General features: G+C 40.9%; 1 long non-coding RNA gene across 1 annotated transcript; it reads right to left on the bottom strand.

Moving 5' to 3' along the window:
* Positions 1-1,005: 1,005 nt before the first annotated feature.
* On the bottom strand, positions 1,006-4,170 carry LOC133245944 (uncharacterized). Its single transcript, XR_009735824.1, has 2 exons — positions 3,052-4,170; positions 1,006-2,069 (listed from the first exon to the last, which is right to left on the bottom strand). It is a non-coding gene; the product is annotated as an uncharacterized LOC133245944 (long non-coding RNA).
* Between the last annotated feature and the right edge of the window lie 21,493 nt (positions 4,171-25,663).

Below are 25,663 nucleotides of genomic sequence, written 5' to 3'. Positions count from 1 at the left end.
TTTTCAGATTTAAGCATTAACAAATGAGTCACAGGCTTCTGTTTCGTGTCCAGTTCCTTGGCCTCTCCTGTCTGGGTGCTCCCTCCATGAATAAGTAATTAAACCCCCTTGTTTCTAGGTTTGCTAAGCTTTAAAATTACTCTTCCACAAAAATATTTTCCCTCACTTTTCAGGGAAAGGGGAGAAAAGGTCAGTGCATCATTCTCTGGCCACCTCTGCCATCATAAAGCTGCAATGGCTGTTGTATTTTCAGCCTCTTTTTTCTATCTGAAGGAACTAGACACTAGATTCTGATAAAGCAGTTTCTTCTTGGGGCGCTGGCTACAAACATTTGTTGACACGGCTCTTCTTATAGAGTTGCCCATTTGAAATTACAAAGAGTGGTAGGTGTAGAAAACTGTGGGTTATCATACTGAGTCTTAGTTCTGTTATCAAAGTACTTTCTCCGAATTATTAGTGTAGAAGGAGAGTAAGACATGACAGTTTAACGTGTGGATGTGGAAGCAATGATGGATGGGCACCTTTCTTCCCCACCTTTGGTGCTGGTAGATCTCTGGGACAGAAGGGAGAACTAGAACTAGAACTAGAACTAGAACTGCTTATGCAGAGGGAAACAGGGCACAAAACATAAATCTGAATGGAAACCTGGCTTCCAGGTTTTTGATTATTATGGATTATCCAGAAATGTCTCAGAACACTGGAGCAAGTGCATTGTGCTCGTTCACTGGAAATCCATTATAAGCCCAAGAAAGAAGTTAGAGCAAAAATCAAAAGGGATTTTAACTGTAGAAGAAAGGCCAGGAAACGGAAGTTGGAATAGCCTCTTAGATCTATATTCTCATGTCAGAATTCGGCTTTTTCTCAATGAAACTTTTTAACACCTCAGACAAAATTTATTTCGGCAAGTACCAGTGGAGGTCTGCTTTTCTCTGGCATCCATCATCAACCAAGGCATGAACGACAATCTCTGGCCACAAAGGAGCAGAAGATCTCATGAGTATGAAACACCATTTAAAATTTTTTATTCTGGAAACTTTCAAACATACACAATATAGAGAGAAAGACATTATCAGCCTCCATGTACCCATCCCTTGCTCCAGTGATCATCAATATATGGCCAACCTGGTCTCATTCATCCCTCTCTCCACCCTGATACCTGCTGGATTATTTAAAAACCAATCCTACACATCACTTGTGTGTGGCATTTACATTAAGTAATGTAGATAGAGCTAAAGGGGTTCAGGGAAGATGAAGGATGTAGAAATCTTTATGAAAAACATACGACTTGATTTAGTTCTTGAGTGATGAATTACGTTGGATAAGCACAGAGGAGGCACAGGGAGGTGGGAGAGAAAAATATGAATAGAAGAAGGAACATTAAAAAAAAAAAAAAAGGAATGGGGATTTCCCTGGCAGTCCAGGGCTAAGACTCCGCACTCCCAATGCAGGGAGCACAAATTTGATCTCTTGTCAGGGAACTAAGATCCTGCCAGCCACAAGGTGAGACCAAAAAAAAAAAAGGAATGAAGTACAGATGCATGCTATAATGTAGATAAACCTGGAAAACAATATGCTAAGTGAAATAAACCAGACAAAACGATCACATATTGTATGATTCTATTAGATGAAATACCCAGAATAGGCAAACACATAGAAAGAACACAGATGATTGCCAGGGGTATAGGGAGGTAAGAATGGGGAGTAACTGCTTAATGAGTATGGGTTATATTTTGGTGGAAAAAAAGTCTGGGAACTAGATCGAGATGGTGGTTGCGCAACATTGTGAATGTCCTAGAAGTAAATTGTTCACTTTAGAATGGTTAATATTATGAGACTTTCATTCCGATTACAAAAAAGAATAAATGAACATAAATCATTAACACTCTTTGTGAGGTGTTCCAGGCACAAAGTGACAAACCAAGGATAAAAGGGCACCATTCTGGGGGCTTGCAGTCCTGCTGGAGGCAGCAGCCAGGTGAAGGAGCACGTACAGATGCTACAGCAGAAATGTGTCGAGGTGCACAGGAAGGACATGAAGAAAGGGGCTGCTCAGTTCCATCTGGGTAGCACTGACCTGGACAAATATGAGTCAAGTATGTAACGTTAAATTTTCCTGGCAGCCACGTTAAAAAACATAAAGTGAAACAACTGAAATTCTTTTAATGCTATGCTTCATTTGACTCAATCTCTCTAAAACATCACTCAAGCATGTAATCAACGTGTAAAACTATTACTGAGACATTGTATATATGATTGGCATGTATTTTTTCACGTGAAGTCTTTGAAGTCCAGTGTGTATTTTATACTCACAGCATGTGTCAGTTTAGACCGGCACATTGCAAGTGCCCACTGGCCACACGTGCCAGCGGCTGCTGTGTCACCCAGAGCAGCTTCAGAGGGACAGGAAGAGCTTCCACGGTGGCGGGGCAGAGTGACCTGGGGCTTATGCTGCTCCAGGCAGATCAAGTTGCAGGTGGGGGTCACGGCCTGATGGCAGCTGAGGTCTGCAAGCTGTGAGGGCAATGTGCTAACCCTGTAGCCAGGGCAGAGGGCGGAGCCTGATTTTGATGCAAAGGGAGTGTAATAGGGAGGATGTTTTAATGCACATCTGATATGTTTTTCTCTGATTTCCCAGGAATGGAGATAAAGAAGAGGAAACAGAGGTCGATTATCCCATTACACATAATTGATTTAATGACCACTTCCCACACCCGACTGCACATCTCCATCATTGTTTTTCAAAGTGGAAGTAAGTCTTGCAAAACTTGGTTGTGAAACTTTTTCATCTCAACTTAGTCATCAGTGCCTTGCTAAAGGTAAAGGTGAAGTTCAGGGAACTCTCTCAAGGCACCTGATTTCAGAAGTGTAAGGTATGTTCCCATAACCTTCTCAACTTCAAGGTTATTTTGAAATAATTCAAACACATAGGAGAGTTACAAGAACAGTATGAGAACTCCTGTATAATCTTTATCCATATTTACCATTTTTCACATTTTGCCAACTTTGCACACTATCTAGTTTACATCTATTTGTGTATATATACATACATACCTATTATTTTCTATGAACCAAACTTGCAGACACCACGCTCCTTCATTCTTATTTTCTTCAACTGATACTTCCTAAGGATAAGGCATTCTGTTAACATAAGTACAATGAAGTTGTTAAAATCAGGAAGTTTAACATCAGTGTACTACTACTATCTAATCCCTAGTTTATTTTCAAATTTTTCTTCCTATCCCAACAGCAACCCCTGCCCCCTCCTCCTGACTTTGGATACAGTCCAAGATCATGGCTGCATTGTGTTTAGTTCTTGTGCCTCTTTAGTATTTTATCTTTCAAGACATTAATATTTTTGAATATTGGCCAGTGTTCTATAGAATGCCCCTCATTTTGGGAGTTATCTCATGCTTCCTCCTGCTTAGATTCAGGCTCTGCATTTTGAGTTGTTGTTGTTGTCCAGTCATTCAGTCGTGTCTAACTCTTTCTGACCCCTTGGACTGCAGCACACCAGGCCTCCCTATCCCTCACCATCTCCCAGAGGTCACCCAAGTTCATGTCCATTGAATTGGTGATGCCATCCAACCTTCTCATCTTCTGCCACCCTCTTCTCGTTTTGCTTTCAATCTTCCCCAGCATCAGGGTTTTTCCAATGAGTCAGTTCTTTGCATCAGGTGGCCAATCCCATAGGATTGACGGGTTTGATCTCCTTGCTGTCAAAGGACTCTCAAGAGTAATCTCCAGCACAGTTCAAAAGCATCAGTTCTTCAGCGCTCAGTCTTCATCATGGTCCAACTCTCACATCCGTACGTGACTACCAGAAAGACCATAGTTTTGACTACACAGACCTTTGTTGGCAAAGTGATGTCTTTGCTTCTTAATATGCTGTCTAGGTTTGCTCCTTCCTTTCAAGGAGCAAGCGTCTTCTAATTTCATGGCTACAATCACCATCTGCAGTGATTTTGGAGCCCAAGAAAAGGAAATCTGTCACTGCTTCCACTTTTTCCCCTTTTACTTGCCATGAAGTGATGGGACTGGATGCCATGATCTTAGTTTTTTGAATGTTGAGTTTTAAGCCAGCTTTTTCACTCGCCTCTTTTATCCTCATAAAGAGGATAAAGAGCCTTTAGAGCCTAAAGAGGCTCTTTAGTTCGTCTTTGCTTTTCAACACCAGAGAATGGTGTTTCAAAGCCAGAGAGTGGTATCATCTGCATATCTGAGGTTGTTGATATTTCTCCTGGCAATCTAGATTCCAGCTTGTGATTAATCCAGCCCAGTATTTTGCATATAAGTGAAATAAACAGAGTGACAATATACAGCCTTGCCATACTCCGTTAAGTACTCTACATTTTGAGTAATGTGTAAGTAACATTACTTCCTTTTTATTGTATCACATCTTCCAATAACTTTTGAACTTTCTATTCATTAAATTGAAAAGGCTATTACTGAAAAGTAAGTGTACAAACACTTAGCAAAGGACAAGGCACAGAGCAGGCTCTGGACCACTCTTGTTGATTTAGGTTTGGAGACTTTATGCCAGTAAAAGAGGGCTATTACCAGTTCTCACATGAAATTTATAAAACAAACTGAAGCTTCCTTCACATAAAAAGTGGCAAGCTTCTGATTTAAGTATATATGGGAAAATTCTGAAAATGTTTAGAATGTGGTTCCATTGAAGACATTTACATAAATGGAATGAAACAAACCTCATCTCACGCACTTTCTCTTGTAAGAACAAATCAGTTCTTATAAGGAGGCTACATTCCAACTTGCTCTCTCTCTCTTTTGGTGATGGTCTCTGCAAAGAAATCAGACAGATGAAGGGTTGACTTCATTAGGTGTGGTTCACTCATATCCATCTTTCCTGGGACAACAGGGACACTGAATTATCAAATTCAGTGGTGTGTGAATTAGCATCAGGAAAGGGCAGAGAATAATGTAAAACTATGACATGACTTATCATGCATCTTCTGTTCAGAATTTCCTTCCAAACACAGATCACAGCGTTATAGAACTGGGTGCTGTACCATCTGACCAACTTGCTCTCTTTACCTTCAGCATTTTCTTAGTTCAGTGGGTTTGGACAATAACTTTCTCGCACATTTACTTACCTTTCTTTTATTAATAATGTCAATTCTAAAGCTTATGTAGCTTTAGAGCTAAATGGTATATATTCACTAATCCTTTACATGAAATGACTGAAAATGATACAAAGGTTTTGCTCAATACCTTGAACTAAACACAGAAATGCAAAAGAAACCCAGTTCAGTGAAGAGTGTGCCAAGCTGCACGCTCTGCTCCTGAGCTGACATCTATGAGCAGACTCAGCTTTAGGTCCCAGCACCATGGGCCTCATCCCCTGCTTTTCCCAGGGACCCAGGGTAAGGGATACACCTGGAATGATATCAACTCTGAAGAATCCCCTTTCTTTTCATTCACTTACCAGAGCAAAACTTCTATTACAGTTTTTGAGTGTGTGTATGTGTGTTGGGGGCCAATATGAATGTGTGTATGTGTGTTGGGGGCCAATAATAACAGGTCATAAAAAGTGTAATGTTTGACTTGAAGCAGAGAAAGCAACTCCATAGCCATATTTGAATTTCTTGGAGAAGTTTGGATAGACTGTGGTTCGTGGCAGGATTCAGTGCTTTAGAGTTGAAATTTTTAAATATGTTTTGCTGTTTTTCTTTTGGCCAATTTCTGACATTGGAAACATTTATCTACAGAGTCAAGGCTATGCGTTGAACTGGCCAAGTTGCCTTTGTGAAACAATGTTTTTTTGCTATGTACAAATTTGTAATTTCTCACCACTGCCCCCCGCCCCCCCAAGTTTCTGTGGGGGACGACTGAGTAAATTGGCTCATTTATGTTCATGACTGGGTCTTACAGGCAGGTGTGACTGTTGGAATAGGATGGGACAAGAGTAGGGGGACAGATCCCACAAAGTCAGACTGGAAAAAAAGTTGGAAACATTGATATGCAGCAAGCAGAGCAGCCAAAAAAAATTTTTTTTTAATACATAAAACCCACCACATCATAACATTCTCTTTACAGAGTTGGCATTTCAAGATTTCCAGGTTTAAAAGTTATATTACTTTGCTTGTTATTGCTTGTCCTCGTTTGAGTGTGCCTTCATTCGCTCAATTGAGTGTGCAGAGGTTCATAAACAGAACGTGAAACCTGTGAGGCTAGAGAATCAAAGGGGCCACCTGTTGGGGCACGCTCCCAGAGCCAGCGGTTCTGACTCCGGGGGCCTGGATCACATGCTGAGCACCGCCTTTGTGTCTCCTTGGAACCTGTGTGTTCACATCCTGGCCCTTCTTTCCTACATGCAACAGCATGCTTTGGTTGAAAGCCACTACTATCCTTCTGTTTAACCATTGCAAAACAGCACCCCTGTGATCCTGGTGGACCAGCTGTTATGCATGTAAGAGTTCTGATTAGAAGAGGGCAAGCTGTGGGATGCCATTCGGTTTATGACCTCACTCCATGTGACTCTGTGCAGTTATAGAAGGGTCCTGACTGTGGACCACTAAATTTCAATAGAAAGGACCATGCAGAACTTGTAAAAGCGACTCAGCTAACTTAAGTGCTTCTACAGTTTAAAAACCATTTGATACAACTTAGAAAAGTTATTTTCTTTTAAAATGAGTTATCAATGGTAGGGAGGGTTGGAATCAAGCTACTGCTTGGTTCCACTCAGACAAAAATAGTTCAAATTTCTGGGCTGCCTTTCCAAGTTCAAAGATCAGCCTCATCATTAGTTAACTGCTAGGCAGCCAGTAGTCATTGTCACTTATTCCTCATTTTCTGATGCCACTTGAGTTTTGGGTGGAGAGCTCTAGCTCTGAAGGGGGCAGGGGTCCAGCCCCTGGCCTAAGTGGTCACATGATCCACTTCTGGCTAATACCAAAGGCACAAGTCTCAGGGATGGGGCATCTCAGAGAATATTTTCTTCTCTTAAAAGAGGAGGGTATACTGGGTCATTTCTTTACCCACATTGCTGCCAGTTTTCTGCCTTTGAACACGGTCACGTGAAGAAACTCTCTGAGGAGCTGTCTCTATTCTCTTGCAACCCTGAGAGGACAGGGCAAGAGAGCTTGATCTGTTGAATCGATGCCAGTCTTATCTCTGGCTCCCTTGTTACATTAGAATAAAAAACCCTATCAATAGGATATTCTGTTACTTGAAGTCAAAAATAGCCCTCGGTGTTATAAATAGCACTAGGTGTTAAATAGCACTGGTTACCTCAAGGCTCTGTGCTAAGACATCAGGGAAATAAAAGATCTATTGGATATGACTTCTATCCTTAAGGGGCCTGCAATCTAGTTGGCAGATGAAGAGCCAGAGAGTCAATACTTCAGGCTTTGTGAGTTGTATAGTCTCCGTCACAACTACTGAGCTCTGCAGCTAGTGAAAAAGCAGGTGTAGATGAGATGGAAAGGGGCAAGTTTGACTGGGTTCCAACAGGACTTTATTTATGGACACTGACATTTCATAGGTTGTTCAAGTGTCACAAAATATTCTTCTTCTGTTTTTCCCCTCAACCATTTAAAAATTAAAAATCTTGTTTAGCATGCTGTACCAACTGTGAGATAGGCCAGACTTGGTTCATGGGCCCACAGTTACTGACCCCTGTTCTGGACAAAGGAAAAGCCTTGAAAAAAAGACTATTCACAGGAAGGGAGAGTTGAAAGTTTTATTGTACTACTTTTACTTTTAAACAAAAGATGATCTCTTGGCAATTGAGAAAGGCAGATTAAGAGTCGGGGAGGACTGGAAAACCAAGGTAAGGAAAAAGTATTCAAGGACCTTCATGCTTTTGAGGTTTAGTTTAAGAAGTTCTCTACTCCCCCAGGTCACTGAGATATTCACCCACACTTACTTCTATTAATCCCATTGTTTCAGCTTTCAGATACTAGTCTTTAATCAATCTAGAGTTTACCTGGGACGTAGTGGTAGGTGGGGATCCAATTTTACTTTCATTCATGTAGTAGCATGACTCCTAGGACCATCTTCTGAGAAGCCCTCTTTAACCTGGTTTGCTGGAGGCAACTTGTGTCTGCCACCTGGGGACTAGGAGAGTCAGATGTATATATAGATGGGTGTTCTAGGATACCAGGCAGTAGGGAGAAGAGAAGCCTAGAAGTCCTCACAGCAGCGTGGACCTGAAGATTGAAGGGGCAACGTGACATGTAACACACATATAACATGTGCATTCACCACTGTCACACAGCCTTTTCACAAAGCCCGAAACAGAAACAGAGAGTCACCTTCAACCCAGAACGCTGGGGTTGGGGGTGGGCAGTGTAATGGGAGGGAGGAGAGTGAGTAGGAGAGTAAGTAAAATATAAAACAAGGGAATAGACTTCTGTGTAGACTAATGAGAATGTGCTTCAAACAGAGGAATAAAATTAGCTCAACTCTTCATCTAGCTTAAGTTAATGAGGATCGTGAAAAACCAGATCTGTTTCATGTTGTGACCTGGGGTTTCCTGATCATTCCTGCCTTCTGAGGGAGAGCCTGCAGACTTATCCTGCCACAGAAAGGAAAATTCCTCTGAGGGGGAGTGGCAGATTACTTGATGAGTGAAAAAATGCCAGAGGTTTTGTCAAGCGTGGGCAAGTGTGAGAAAGGATGAGAGCAGGGCTGTAGGAAGACCATTTCGGCAGAATTGTGAGGCTAGATTAGAGAGTTAATTGGCCTCCATCCAGAATGATGACAATGGCAATGACAATTATTATTTTCTGTATATTGGACAATACAGTTTTACTTTCTTCACAATAACCTGCCAAGATGAGGTGGTAAGAGAATACTCTCATTGTTCTGATTTTTCAGATGAAGGCACTGAGGCACAGAGAGGTGAGGTAATTTGCCCAAGGTCACACAGTAAGTACTGGAACTGAGAGTTGGACATCTGCAGTCTGATTCTGGACTCGGCCACTGAACCCTCTTACAGGGCTGAAGTCTTCACTAGATATTGAAAGTACCTGATAAAGCTATATCATTGGTACCACTCAATTTCTGCTTGAGTGGTATTACTAGTTTAACTATAAAAGGTTGAATATTTTCAAAATATGGGGGTATTCAGTATTACAGGGAGCAATATATAGATTTTTTTTGCCTTAAAATCTTTCAGGAGTATTTATTTCTGTGGTTTTATTTCTCAGTAAACTCATATGCCACCACTTATTTTTAAATAAAAAATATTGAGAGCCATATTCTTGGCTGGTGCCACTAAATATACTGTGAAGTGTTATTCCTGAATTTGGATGTTGAGAATGACATAGGTGAGGAGTGGTTTTGATGGAGGTACAACTATGACAAATTAATTGGTTAACAAACCTTTTCATCTCTAATTATATTATTTGTAACTTAATCAGTGGAAAGGATCTTGGCATGCCTTCATTAGTCTCAAAAACAAATGATTGCATTTTGTATAACCAAACAGATGAAAATACTGTCAGTGAGCAGAATATAATGAAGAGAAAAGAAAACGATTAGAATAATGTCAGTGAGCTGAAGAAAAGGGAAAGTTAAAGATTTTTGTATTCAGAGCTGTCCAGTGTTAAACTGATCTTTCAGGCCAATGTTTTGGAGTGTGTTCAAACCAAGAAAAAAGAGTGACATTCTTCATTAGCCGGAGATAACAAGAGGCATTTTCAGTGGGACTTAATGCTGGGTAGAGAGACTGCAGCAAGCATGGAAATAACTGAGTCTGAACTCATTGAACTGATTCGTGCTGTTTACTGATGTTCAGAAATAAAAAGACCCCATTGATTCAAGTTTTCTGCCCCCAAATCCTTTCATCAAGTGTGCAAGGAATTGGCATGACACTCAAGGCCACAAAGAGCGACACCATGAAAAAGAGACGCGTAAAGGAAGTGGACTTTTCTGGCAGGAACACGCCACGGCCTGTGAAAGGAACACTGAATGTCTGTGGGGCCAGGCTGGGGGCCACAGCTGTCAGATGGGGCCTGAGCGGAAAACGTGGCTTCTGCCTAAGGAACTGGGTTTCTGAGAAAGAATTAAGGCTCGGCTGAGGTGGTGGAGGAGAGCTCAGAATGGTGAAAAAGACAGCTGGGGTTGGCACCAGGAGGGCATACCAGGCCCCCTGAAAGGCAGCGAATAAGGGCCATTATTCAACGACATTTCAGCCCCCCAGGGCTCAACCAGACCTGCTGAGAGGAGGTCCCCCTGGGTGGCTCACACTGGAGTCTAGGACGCACAGAGCTGGGCTTTGAAGGCTTAATCCAACTTTTAAGAGGAGATTATAAAAACATGCTGTGCTAGGTACATCTTTCAGAAATACAGCTGGCCCTAAAGGGATACCTTTGTGAGACAAATGAAAGGAACAATTAGGAACATCAACACGAACAAGGAAGAGGAGCAGGAGAGGCAGGAGGAAGAGGAGGGAAAGGGGCTTTAAGATGGAATTCTTTCTTTATACACACCTATCTATATGTATATAAATTTACATTTTAATATGGAAATTTTCAGACATACCTAAAAGCAGAAAGACTCACTGTACATCCATCACCTGGATCTACTGATTGCTAACATTTCAGTGTATTTTCTTCATGTATTTTGAACTATTTATTTCTTTACCGTTATTTTAAAATAAATCCCAGATACTTCCTGCTTATTTCCAAATGTGTTATTAAAAATAATACTTTTTTTCAAGGTTGAAATTGCTTTTATTGGGGCCAGCACTGTAAGCCTGCCACAGCTGGGTTAGTGTTCTGCCCTAAGAGGCAGCTGAAGCCTGACACCTCTGCCCTCCACCTGCCCCGCCCCCATCACCCCTACCTGGGTTAGTGGAACATACAAAACTAAGAGTTTGCAGGCAAGGGTAGAAGCCACCAGGACCTGGGGCTGGACAGAACAGGTACGTTTGGCAACAGACTAGGCTGCCTCGGTCAGCACAGACCACCCAGGTGGCGTCATTGGGCCCAACACGGGGCTAAGGCTCCCTGGGAGAGGCAGGCAGGTAGCACCCCAGGGTAAAAAGAATGTTTTTTGTAACTCCAAATTGTAACAGTTCTAACTTATTAATTCCTTAATATCACTTCATACTTAGCCCACTGTAGTTATCTGCTGCTGTATAACAACTCCAACTTAGTGGCTTAAAACAGCACAAATTCATTATCTCCCAGAATTCATGGATATGGAGGGCCAAATGTATTATTAATTAAAACAATGGTAGTTAGTACTTTAGCAAACACATACACTTTCTGTGACAGGTACTGTTTTAAACAATACTTTACAAACCTTAACTCATTTAGGCTGTCATAACAACCTTACTTAGGCAAATGCTACTACTACTCCCACTTTGTAGGTGATAAAACTGAGGCACAGGAGGTCAAGTAATTTTTCCAATGTCACACAGCTAATATAAGTAAGCAAAAGTCGCTCAGTTGTGTCCAACTCTTTGCGACCCCAAGGACTGTGGCCCGCCAGGCTCCTTTGTCCGTGGAATTATTCAGGCAAGAATACTGGAGCGGGTAGCCTTTCCCTTCTCCAAGGGATCTTCCCAAGCCAGGGATCGAACCCAGGTCTCCCATGTTGCAGGCAAATTCTTTACCGTCTAAGCCACCAGGGAAGCCCAAGAAGACTGGAGTGAGAGCCTATCCCTTCTCCAGGGAATCTTCCCGACTCAGGAGCCTAACCAGGGTCTCCTGCATTGCAGGTGGATTCTTTACATGAGGGAAGCTCAACAAATGGTAGAGGTATGATATGAACCCAAGCAGACTGGGTTCAAGACCCAGACTGAACCCAAATCCAGAATCTGTGCTTGTACCACTACCTCATGCTGCATTTTCTTCCACTTCCTACTATACATCTCTACTAGTATATCTAAAAGATACTTTAAAGTTATCATGTACAAAACTGAACTCCTTATTTTCCCCCTCAAACCAACTGCTTTCACAGCATGATGGATATTGTGGATTTGCTTGTTCAATGTCTATCCCAAGCTCCTTCTAAAGTGCCTTCCCATACTGCAGAAGCTAGAAAGCTAAAAACTGCATTTCCCAGACTTTCTTGAAGCTAAATTTCGAGATGTCAGTTAGGTTTCTACAATCAGATGCAAGACTTGAATTTGGAACTGATGTGAGGAGAGGCAGGACACATGCCATCTATTTACTAATGAGAAGCCCAGCAGAAGAGGCACAGCTCTGAGGCCAGCAGAAGTTTGGGTGGCTTCCTAGTTTAGTCAGAGGCAGCTTGCTGACTGTGGCAACTATGGTCATGAGACTGAGAGCTGTTCCTAGAAGCTCAGTATAGAGCCTATATTGTTTGCCCTTGTAACGATCCCATATGTCATTTTAATACCTTGAAATATGTTTTTCTGTGTAAACTAGAGTGGATTTTTCTGTTAGAGTGGACTTTGTTCTCTGCAACTGAACCTTTGATGATAGTCTGCCTTCCCTCAGCAGCTGTTCCATTTTTCCTAGGGGGTGTGTGTGTGTGTGTGTGTCAAAGTTATGTAACTGCACACGTAAGTATGAGCAATATACTATTTATTATGCCTCAATAAAGCTATCAAATTAAAATGAAAATGTGATCTATTTGAGTTAGTTTTTATATGATGTGATGTGATAGTTTTTATATGATGATCAAAGTTCATCATTTGCATGTAAATATCTAATTGTTTTAACACCATTTGTTCAAAGACTGTCCTATCTCTACTGAACTGCCTTCAGATATTTATCAAAAATCAACTGGCCACCTCTGCTTAAGAACCTGGTAGTAAATGGCCCTGTGAAGCCACTGTGGTGCATCCTAGGGGCGTTACTGGGGATTTTATGGAAGGCATCACGTGTCCACTAGAAACTCCGCTGATCTCAGCACATGGTATGCTTAGCCTTGACCTGAGCAGCTGCTTGTTTGTGTTCTCCTTTTAGGAAAAAAAATCAGGGTCACCATGGGCTCATCACTCGTTACTGATTCACTGTCTTGCTGTGAGGAAGCCAAGAGGCCACTCCACCACCACCGTTAGCAACTGCAGAGCCTGTTCTCAATACATTTTGGTGACAGATCTCACTCTTGGCTCCATTTTTTTTTTCCTGCTCTCACTTTCTCACTTTCCTTTTGCTTTGGTTTCCTCACTTACTTGTTTATAAAGTTTTAATCTTATTATGTGTATTTTTGTAAGTCTGGAAAAGGTTTTACTTCAATAAATAAATGACAATTGTTAAACTAAACTAAATCCACCAAAATCAAGCACCTTTTTCCCATAAAATTCCTATAAAATATGAAGAGTTTTGCAGGACCTACTCACTCCAGCATATCATTCACAGGGGCATTCTGGCACAACAGTGAGTGTGGGCAGTCCCGTGGAGTCATGGGATTTGCTCTGCGAGGGCCTGAGCGTGGTATTGAAATGCCTCCAGGCCAGCAAGTCCTGTGACCCCGAATCAGCTGTTTGGGGCTCCTGGGGAAGAGATTACTACCTCCTTCTTCATCTTTCTCAAAAGTAAAATAAACCCAAGTGAAATCAATGGCCACCAAACATATAAATCCCTGGTGTCGTCTCTGATACCTAAATGCAGCACAATTAGTTCGGTCTGTGGATTCTGCTTTGCTGCACCATCTATGCAGGAAACGGGGAACACAGAGAGCCAGCCACTAAATTAACTTACCTTGGCTGTTTGGAATATTGCAAGAAGAAGGATGGATGAGGGTCAGGTGTCACATTTCTGAACTCATAGTGTTTCAGGAAGCACAAGACAGCAGGGTCTTCTCATACCTCCCAAAGTCATCTCAGGCACCTCTAGCGGTAGACATGCCACACTCTGGGACCCCTAAAGGAGAAACTATCCTGGGTCTCATAGGACAGCACAGAAGTGTTGGTTCCAGTAGAACTGGGGACACTAGAGATTCTGTCTTTTAAAAGAGCCATATAAAATAAATAAATAAATAAAAGAGCCATATATACATACATGCATTATTATAGACTGAGACATTGAATACCATAAATGTAACTGATCACTCCCCAAATTAATCTGGGGCTTCCCTGGTAGCTCAGAAGGTAAAGCGTCTGCCTGCAATGCGAGAGACCTGGGTTCGATCCCTGGGTCAGGAAGATACCCTGGAGAAGGAAATGGCAACCCACTCCAGTACTCTTGCCTGGAAAATTCCATGGATGGAGGAGCCTAGTAGGCTACAGTCCATGGGGTCTCAAAGAATCAGACACAACTGAGCAACTTCGCTTTCACTTTCCAAATTAATCAAATCAGCAAACAATCATATACTGATCCACTCCTCCCCCCTTTTTTTGGCCATATTATGCAGTATGTGGAATCTTAGTTCCCCAACCAGACATCAGACCCATGCTCCCTGCACTGGAGGGCTTCCCTAGTAGCTCAGGAAGCATGGTAACTCCCTTGATTTACCTTCTTAATTAGATAATGGAAATAGGCCAGCTGGGATTTCTTCTGCTTCAAGCCTTATTTTCTCAGTAAAAATTTTGTTTCAAGTTGAATAACATTCTTCTTGAGCTCCTTTTTTCTAAATTTCGTGAATAAATAGGAATTAGGGACCCACGCAGAGATAAAATGCTACCTTCACAGGATAAAGAATCACTCATGTACCCAGATCTAGGGAAAAAAAAAAAATTAGGCTTTGGAAAACCAAAAAAAATCATGAGGTAGGGACCATAACTTGTACACCATTCCTGACTCTATTTTGAAGCTTGTGATAAAACTGAGTCTTTAAAACAGATGTATCTACTAATGCCAATAGTGCAGCATTCGTAAACCCTTTAGAACAACGTGAGAAGAGAAAGGGTTAGTCGCTCAGCTGTGTCTGACTCTTTGCAACCCCAACGATGGTAGCCTACCAGGCTCCCCTGTCTATGGAATTCTCCAGGGAAGAATACTGGAGTGGGTTGCCATTTCCTCCTCCAGGGGATCTTCCCAACCCAAGAATCAAACCAGGGTCTCCGGCACTGCAGGCAGACTGTTTACTGAATGCTGGCAGTTACAAGTTCCCTCTATATTTTATGAGTATATTTTATTTCATTCGGGCTTCCTTGGTGGCTCAGTTGTAAAGAATCCACCTGGCAATGTAGGAGACACAGGTTCGATTCCTGGGTCAGGAAATTCCCCTGGAGAAGGAAATGGAAGTCTACTCCAGTATTCTTGTCTAGAGAATCCCATGGACAGAGGAGCCTGGCCGGCTACAGTCCAGGGGGTCACAAAAGAGTCAGTCACAACTTAGCAACTAAACAACAACTTGTTCATTCAGTTTACCAAGTACCAGTAAGAGAAAGTTTTATTTATAAAATATCAGCAAATGTTGTGACCTGAAGGAAGACTATATTTCAAAGTGGGCTGGGAGTTTTCCTGGGCGCTCCTGTGGAGTTGAGAATGCTGATGGAGAAAAGCAGGGGTGGGAGAGGGGACAGTTTCAGTCTGTGTTTTCACTCCCTGCTGGGCATGGCGGGCAGGAGGAGGAAGAGGACTTCTGTTCTAAGGACTGGAAAAGGCGTTGGTGGTGTGTTGTCATGGAACTGAGAATGTGGAAGCTCAGGAGAAAAAAATGGGGAAAAAATGTTCTGCAAGTTAAAGAAGAGAAAGCTTATTTATCAGCAATGAAAGAAGGACAGAAAGTGTAACCAGGTAGTACCTGGAGATCTGGAGGGTGTTAGAGCCGAGTTCTAGGACTTCTAAACAAAGTTAGCCCAGAGAGGTTTGTAAAGACATTATTTTTATAAATGACATTATTTTTAAAATATCAGGCATCAGAAGCAGAAAGAACACATCTCTCAGACATTCCTCTGAGAGATGCCGCATTTAATTAGCCAGAGGTGCTGACTTACAGCTTCAGGGTGATGGATTCGCAGGACAGAGGCAGTATGGGTGGGGAAGGCCAGGACCATTCAGCAGAAGACCAAGACAAGGGCTAAGAAGTCAGGCATTGGTCTGGGGGCAATGTTACCTCTTTGAGGCTGGAGGGTTGTGATAGGAACTTTCTGTGGCTTGGGGCATAGCAGCTCTTAGACAATGGAAAAAGAAGGGAAATTGGAAATGTCAAGGTTTTTAACAGTTCTTGTGAATTGACAGGCTAGAAGCAGAGGCTATGAGGAAGAACAGATTAGGAGAAAGGTACCCCTCCTGCACTCCCAGGTGGCCCAGGGAGATGAGAAGGCAAGTGGGGCTTCTATAGAAAATCGAACATTTTCTTTCTTCTAATTTTAGGGTAAACTTCATAGAGCTCATGTCTTTTTACAACTGGACTATATTTGGTGAACGGAAGAGAATGAAGACAAAGTCTAGATATTGCAGACCCCGGTGTCCCCTCCCCCCTTCCCTTCCTCAAAGTGGTCACAGGAACATACAATGTGACACGGTGGTGGTGTGATGGAAAGTTCCTTAAAAACACAAAAATCACAATTCAGCAGTTATGAGCTTGATGAGTTTGGTGAAGAAAGAATAGTTTGAGTATGAGAGTGTATGTGGGTGGTCAAGGTACAAGAAAGTGCATCCTGGCATTATTTATGTTAGCAAATTGCTAGAAAAACCTAAATGCCCATCATCAAAGGAGAAGTTGAATACATTATGACACATTCATGCAACGGAATACTAGGTAACTGTTAAAAAGTTACATATATGTACATATGAAACTCTCTGGCCAGGATATCAGAAGAGCCTGTGTGTTCCGTGACTGATCCAGGATCAGAGGCTGTGAGAATTTTGTTGGGAATCCTGGGGATCATTTTTCTTCACTGACTCTCAAAGAAGAGGTAGAGTCTGGGAGCTGTGGCAGGAATGCTGTTAAATGTAAAGGTAGTCTGAGAAGAAGCCTAACTGGTAGTTAAGACCTTAGCAAGATCAGTTTCAGAGGAATGGTGGGTGGGAGGCAAATCAGACTGGGTTGAAGAGTGAGGCGAGACTGGGTGGGGGAGGGGAGCGATCAAGTGAATCGAACATTCAGAGAAGCATGGCTGTTACAGGGAGTAGAGAGCTGGAGTGGTGACGAGAAGATGGAGAGCATTTGCATCTGTTCCCCACCATCTCAAGCAAGGCGATGCTACAGCATGTGGGACGTTTCTGGGAGACTTCAGAAAGCAAGGGAGTGGATAACTGTGGTGTCACATAGCATGTGTGAAGCACTGAATTTGGAGTGCAGAAGAAAATGACCGATGTCCTCTTGGATGGCTTCAAACTCTCTGTGAAGCATGAGGAGGGATCCCTCCTTCAGAGAGAAGATAGATAAAGGGACAGTGGAGAACAGCTTAGGTGGGAACAGGTGCCCAACACCCAAGAGGAACTGTGTGGGTTCCTGGGCAGTGTCACTGAGATCGCAGGTCGGGACTCACAGTGCAGCTGTCTGCTGGTGTGACGGTCACAGAAGGCAGGCTCCCAGGGGTTCAGGTTGACCTCGAAAGCACCTGGAGGAAGGGGATACAGAAGAGGTACATATCTTTGAGTGACTGCCTGGGGACTTCCGTGATGGTCCAGTGGCTAAGACTCCGAGTTCCCAGTGCAGGGGGCCAGCGTTCGATCCCTGTTCAGGGAACTAGATCCCACATGCTGCAACTAAGACTCGGCACAGTCAAATAAATAAATAAAAATGTTAAAAAAATAAAGAAAAAGTGACTGACTGATGGGCCCTGGGATCTAAGCTAGACAAGGAAGTACATGAGGCCAGAAGGTGCCTCAGTCACTTGGGGATAGCTCTCTCCTCCCTGACAATTTCATTTTCTCACCCTTTGACAGCCTTTACTCATTTCTGTCTCAGGTTGGGCTAGTTAGAAGCTGCTTAGTCAGTTAGAAAGCTGGAATTGTTTCTTAAAGCCACCTCTGTCCACTTCTGCCCTCACCAGTGAGCTGCTTAAGGTGGTACTTTCTGCCAATAAGTGTTTTTGTTTTTGTTTTTTTTTTCATTTTGATGAGATTTAGCTTCTGTGGTCAAGCACAAAAAATAGTATACAGGGCAGATGGCATCTTCATAATAGTTGGGAATCCTGTCTCTCTGGGTCTCTGGATTGTTTCTTTGTCTGTATGTCTTAATATTATTCATTTATTTATTTGTCTGCTCTGGGTCTTAGCTGAAGCATGTGGGGCCTAGTTCCCTGACCAGGGATGGAACCCAGGCCACCTGTATAGGGAACATGGAATCTTAGCTACTGGACCATCCAGGAAGTTCCCAGTTTTTTTGTTTTTGGAAGTAAAATAATTATTTTTCTTATTGTTAATTGATCTAACAGATATCAGTGTGTTCAAAATAATAATACCAATAATGTATCTGATAATGTATGCTTATGCATGTATATTACACACACACACACACACACACACACACATATATATATATATATATGGAGCTCTTGTTTCAATGAAAAAAAGCATGTAAGACCTGAAGCAATGTCCATACTGGACTGGTCCAGGGGTTCACTGGAAGGGACTTACGGAAACACTGCTGATCAAGCTCCCAGTCTTCATGGCTCTTATCAATGTGCATTTTCAATGATAACAAATACATCATCTACTATGCTTTGAAATGTGAATAGGTTGTCTTCTGTTTTCTGGGCCTATATTGTGGGAAGGAAAGTGGGGAAGGATAAATCAATAAGAAATTTCAAAGAATAATTTAGCAAACTCTATTAAAATGAAAACTTTTCACACTTTCAACTCGGCATTTCTATTTCTTACAAAATACTCTCACAGTGCAAAAATGTATGTTCTAGAATGTCCTAGTAAAAGACTGTTGGCTCATATATAGGGGCCTGGTTAGGTAAATTAAGGAATGGACACACAATGGAACACTATATAGCCTTTAAAAACAGTGAAGTAAGCTGCTCCTGCCTTCTAAGATGGCCCACATGCTGCCCATGGAATGTGCATCTCTGCTTTGTTTTCTATGGCTTGCTCTTGAATTATTTCCTGTGTAAAGCCAAGGATTCTCACTTGGGGGCCCATCCCAGGAACTTGTCAGAGACCTGGGACATGACCATCCCCTTGGGACCAATTTTCCTGCAATAGCTTTACAAAGGAAGCAGAAGAAGGTGGTTTTCTCTCCCTCCCCACTTTTCCTTTTGTTATAAAAATGTAGCCCACTTAGTTCTTGGGGAGGAGCTCTCTTGCCTGCCTGCTTCTATCCTTCACAAGTATCCTATATTGATAAACCTACTTCTTATCTAAAAAAAAAAAACCAGTGAGGTAAGCCTATATGTACTGACACGGAAGTTTCTTCGCAACATTCTGTTCAGTGTAAAGATGCAAAACAGTATTATAGCATTGATAACAATAGTTAATATTAGACTATGTATAAGGAATAAAGATTGAAGAAATGTACACAAAAGTGTTAAAGACAATGTTATCGGGAATGTGGAGTATACTTTTCATTCTATGTATTTCTATGTGGTCTGAATTCTCTATAGTGAACAAGCATAATTTTAGTGACTAATGGAATTTTTGAACATAATTTCTCTAAGCATGTTACATTAATTATTGGTCACACAATGAGTAGGTGGTGTATATTACCTATTCTATAGATAAGATGATTAGGAAAGTTAACCTGTCCAAGTTAAAGTTTAGATTCTTTATTTAAAGAGATAATCTTTTCAAACTGTGTCATAAAGTTAATATAGTCTTGCCAGGCTCAGCTTCTCTTTTTTTAGAAGCTGGCTCCTCTGGCTATTTCTCCCTCCCATTGTGATTTCACTTTCCTCTCACAACTATTAAAATTCATTTCCTCTGGGAAGTTACCACAGACTCCTGGCTCATTAACTTCTCTGTAGCATTTTGATGTACTCACCACTGTGCTTTTGCATATATGTTACCATTTGAGCTGGTAAAGAATCTGCCTGCAAGGCGGGAGACCTGGGTTCAATCCTGGGTTGGGAAGATCCCCTGGAGAATGGAAAAGCTACCAATTCCAGTATTCTGGCCTGGAGAATTCCATGGACTATATAGTCAATGGGGTTGCAAAGAGTCGGACATGACTGAGCAACTTTCACTTTCATTTTCTACCATTTGAATTTGCATGGTTCTATTCTCATTCACAGAATACACAGAAGAACTATACAAAAAAGATCTTCATGACCCGGACAACCATGATGGTGTGATCACTCACCTAGAGCCAGACATCCTGGAGTGTGAAGTCAAGTGGGCCTTAGGAAGCATCACTACGAACAAAGCTAGTGGACGTGACAGAATTCCAGTTGAGCTATTTCAAATCCTAAAAGATGACGCCGTGAAAGTGCTGCACTCAATATGCCAGCAAATTTGGAAAACTCAGCAGTAGCCACAGGATTGGAAAAAGTGTTTTCATTCCAATCCCAAAGAAAGGCAATGCCAAAGAATGCTCAAACTACTGCACAATTGCACTCATCTCACTAGCTAGTAAAGTAATGCTCAAAATTCTCCAAGCCAGGTTTCAACAGTATGTGAACCGTGAACTTCCAGATGTTCAAGCTGGTTTTAGAAAAGGCAGAGGAACCAGAGATCAAATTGCCAACATCCGTTAGATCATCAAAAGAGCAAAGGAGTTCCAGAAAAACATCTACCTTTGCTTTTTTGACTACACCAAAGCTGTTGACTGTGTGGATCACAAATTGTAGAAAATTCTGAAAAAGATGGGAATACCAGACCACCTGACCTACCTCCTGAGAAATCTGTATGCAGGTCAAGAAGGAACAGTTAGAACTGGACATGGAACAGACTGGTTCCAAACTGGGAAAGGAGTACACCAAGGCTGTATATTGTCACCGCTTTTTTAACTTACATGCAAAATGCTGGGCTGGATGAAGCACAAGCTGGAATCAAGACTGCTGGGAGAAATACCAATAACTCCAGATATGCAGATGACACCACCCTTATGGTAGGAAGTGAAGAACTAAAGAGCCTCTTGATTAAAGTGAAACAGGAGAGTGAAAAAGTTGGCTTCAAGTTCAACATTCAGAAAACTAAGATGGTATCTGGTCCCATCACTTTATCGCAAATAGATGGGGAAACAGTGAGAGACTTTATTTGGGAGCTCCAAAATCACTGCAGATGGTCACTGCAGCCATGAAATTAAAAGACACTCGCTCCTTGGAAGAAAAGCTATGACCAAACTAGACAGCATATTAAGAAGCAGAGACACTGCTTGACCAACAAAGGTCCATCTAGTCAAAGCTACGGTTTTTCCAGTAGTCATGTATGGATGTGAAAGTTGGACTATAAAGAAAGCTGAGCACCAAAGAATTAATGCTTTTGAACTGTGGTGTTGGATAAGACTCTTGAGAGTCCCTTGGACTGCAAGGAGATCCAACCTGTCAATCCTAAAGGAAATCAGTCTTGAATATTCATAGGAAGGATTGATGCTAAAGCTGAAACTCCAATACTTTGGCCACCTGATGTGAAGCACTGACTCATTGGAAAAGACCCTGATGCTGGGGAAGACTGAAGGCGGGAGGAGAAGGGGATGACAGGATGAAATGGTTGGATGGCATATGTAGTCCATGGGGTCACAAAGAGTAGGACACCACTGAGTGATTGAACTGAACTGATTCTCATTCATCTTTGAGGATGAGCTCCAGGTGAGGAACTTGACACTTTGTTTAGAACTTATGATAATCGTTCATAGCCTGTTTCTAAACCTTCTCAATAGATTTTAGGACTGAATCCTTAATGTAACACTTGCATTTGGTGGGTCATTAATATTGATGATCAATTCCTGTAAATCAAGCAAACTTTTTCTTACACAGCACTCTATGTTTTCTCTACTGAATTATGTATATAAATGTCCCTCAGTTGAGTAGCTTCTGAATAATTCCAGTAAAGTCATGTCTTCTCTTGATTTTTTTTCTTAGTGTAGGGGAGGTGTGAGTCATATAGAATCACTAGAAGGTTTCCAAATGAAAAAGCTTGATACTTACTGTGTTTACACACACACAAATACACACACACACACACAAATATTATAATTCCTCTATTTCTCTGTTTCAATCCTGACAGGGTTAAATGCTGTTTACATTATACATGACCAAGTAAATAAGAATAGATTTCCAGGTGGTTGATAACATGTGGTTGAGAAAAGAACCTTAAGGTAACTGGTTATCATATTTCTAGATTATCTTCCTCATCAGGTATAAGTAGAGAGACAAACACATACTCTTTCCCAAACAAGTAAATAAAAAATGATTTCCATTTTGCTCCACAAACATTTTAATTACTTTCAGGATTTCATTAGCAGCAAAAATAACATGGTCTACATCCACAGTTGGCTGCTCTTTAGAACGGTTGTACTCCTTGTACTTTAGTACTAGAATGACAAGTATCATCAGTTCAGTTGAGTTCAGTCGCTCAGTCGTGTCCGACTCTTTGCGACCCCATGAATCGAAGCACGCCAGGCCTCCCTGTCCATCACCAACTCCCGGACTTCACTCAGACTCACGTCCATCGAGTCAGTGATGCCATCCAGCCATCTCATCCTCTGTCGTCCCCTTCTCCTCCTGCCCCCAATCCCTCCCAGCATCAGAGTCTTTTCCAATTCATAGTGATTACTTCAGAAATCTAAAAGCTACTTTATAATACAATTTAGGGTGGGAAAGAAGACTTTCTTCTAAATTAAATCTTTAAAAATTTGTAAATTTATTTAAAGTGGAAAAACATAGAAAATAATATAATGGATAGCTATGTACTCATCACCCACTCTATAAAATTCTACTATTGTCAAAATGTTTAAATTTTTAAAGAATCACAGGTATAATGCTCCCTATATATGCCTTCTAAATCTCATTCTTTTTTTCCCTCTTTCCTGGACAAACTCTATTCTAAATCTGGTGCTCATTTTCTCAGGCTGTTATTCCTTTACTATGTTTATAAGTTTATAAACAATATATAGCATTGTTTTACACTCTGTACTTTCAGGGGTGTATTAAACCACCTGTGCTTTTTGGCTGTGTATATGTGTAACTCGAGTTGCACAGATGTATCACAGTATACCAAAGTGTATCTGCTACCTTGTGCATGAACTTCTGGTTGTTTCGAATATTTTGTTACTGTGAATACTACTATTTAGTTTTATAAGTCTCCTTTTCCCACGTGTAGTAGTTTCTCATATATTCATGTGCATACCATCCTCCCATAAATCTCACAAAAATGGAGACTCTGATTTGATAGCAGTGGGATGAGGCTTGAAATTCTACATATGTATTAAGTTCCCAGATGATGTTGATGCTGCTGGTCCTAGGACTACACTTCAAGGAGCAAGGGCCTTGCAGAGGAGTAAAAACTTCTAGGTTGTAGTGGATGATCATCTTTAATGTTACTAGATATTGTCCAACTGCCTCTGAAGTGCCTGCACCCATCCACACTCCTGTCAGCAGCTCACAACAGTCTCCAAAATACCACATCTTCATTAACACCATCATTGCAAGACTGATTTTTGCCAATTTAATGGACAGGAAGTGGTATTTTGTTATATTAATTTGCCGAGTATTATTGATTTGATCAAATTATATTAATCTGATGAATAATATTGAAGTCTGACCTCCTGAGTTTCTTCTGCAATAATTTTTAACATAAACTAATGTCTGGGTAAAGAAAACGTCTTCTTTCTTCTGTTTTGTACTTTAAAAACAACCTTGTACAGCCATAGCCAAGATTAAGTCTTGAGACTTTCAGGCTAGAAAGACAAGTTGCTGAAACAGATGGATGACCTGAAGGTGGAGCTGTACCAGCTGCATGTCTCTGAACTGCCAGGCAGCACAGCATCCAAACTCTCTAAGACTCGAGTTGTTTGCAAATCTATTGCCTTTGTTCTCACTGCCATTAACCAGACTCAGAAAGAGAATCAGGAAATTCTACAAGGGCACAAAGCACAAGCCCCTGGAACTGCAGCCCAAGAAAAAATGTGCTATGCATTGCCAGCTCAACATGTATGAGGAGAATTTGAAAACCACACAGCAGCAACGAAAGGAATGGTTGTGACCACCGTGGAAGTACATGGTCAAGATCTGACCATTGTGGTATCAACAGAAAACAAACTGGCTGGAAAAAAAAAAGAAAGGCTGAAGGGCGTCCTTCAAGTTAAAACAGAAGGATGATAAAGAGCAACAAAAACAAGACAAAAACATAAAACTCCTTTGTAAAGGTAAAAATATAAATTTAGAATTATGTAGTGTTCGAATGTAAGTGCATAAATCACTTTTAAATCTGGTACAGAATTTAAAAAACAAAAGAAGCATAAAAAGTAATTATATATCTATGTTAACAAACATGCAATATTAAAATAGGTAATCTGTCTCAAAAACATAAAGTGGGTGAGGCAGAACTGAAATAGTTTTTATGTGACTGAAGTTATATTACGTTTAAAATATACTATAACTTTAAAACACTTGATGTAATTACATCAGTAACCACAGAGAAATTATAGAATGTACACAAAGGGAAATGAGAAGGGAATCAAAATGTGTCACTACAAAAAAATAAAAAAAATAAAAAACTCAGCAAAGCACAAAATAAGGCAGCAGGAATAAAAGAACAAAAAAGTTATATACAGAAAACAATGAACAAAATGGCAATATTAAGTCTTTTCCTGTCAGTAATTACTTTATATGTAATAGGTTAAATATACTAATTAAAAGACACAGATTGGCTGAATGGATAAAAAATAAGAACCAACTAATAGGTTATCTACAAGAGGCATGCTATACATCTAAGATACACATAGGCTAAAAGGATGGAAAAATATTCCATGAAAACAGGAATCCAAAGAGAGTAGAAGTGGCCATACTAAGATAAAATAGACTTTAAAACCAAAACTATCATATGAGACAAAGAAGGACATTATATAATGGTAACAGGGTCAATTCACCAGGAAGATATAACAATTATAATGTACATGCACCTAACATTAGAACTCCCAAATATATAAAGCAAACATTGACAGAACTGAAGGGAGAAATAGACAGAAACATAGTAACAATAGGATAGTTCAATACTCCACTTTCAGTTAAGGATAGAACAAAGAGATCCATAAAAAAACAGAGGACTTAACACTACAGAATAATTGAACCAAACCTATACTGAGCACTTCACCCAAGAACAGCAGGATGCAAATTCTTCTCAAGTACACATGGTCGTTCTGCAAGGCGGTCCACATATTAGGCCACAAAGCAAGTCTTAATAAATTTAAGAAGACTGAAATCATACCAAGTATCTTCTCTGACCACAATGGAGTGAAACTAGAAGTCAACAGCAGAAGGTAAAAATACAAAATATGTGAAAACTAAACAACACACTCTTAAACAACCAATGGGTCAAAGAATAAACTACAAGGGAACTTAGAAAATACTTAGACACAAATGAAAACAAAATACAACACATCAAAACCTAGGCAAAAGTAGTGATAAGAGAGAAGTTTACAGAGATAAATGCTTGCATTAAAAAGAAGATCTCAAATCAATAATCTAATTTTATACCTTGAAAAAAAAAAACTAAATTTAGCAGAAGAAATAATAAAGATGAAAGGAGAGTAAATGAAATAGAGAATAGAAAAAGTGGAAAAAAACCAGTAACTAATAAAACCAACTGAGTGTTTGTGTCCCTTACCCAAATTCATATGTTGATGCCCTACCACCAAAGTGATGGTATTTGGAGGTGGGGGTCTTTTGAGAGATAGTTTAAATTAGGTCATGAGGATGGCAACCTCATGATGGGATTAGTAG

Source organism: Bos javanicus, chromosome 4 (assembly GCF_032452875.1).
Source record: "Bos javanicus breed banteng chromosome 4, ARS-OSU_banteng_1.0, whole genome shotgun sequence".
Classification (NCBI taxonomy): domain Eukaryota; kingdom Metazoa; phylum Chordata; class Mammalia; order Artiodactyla; family Bovidae; genus Bos; species Bos javanicus.
Note: the sequence above shows the minus strand (reverse complement) of the source record. Positions and strands in the feature narration are given on the sequence as shown.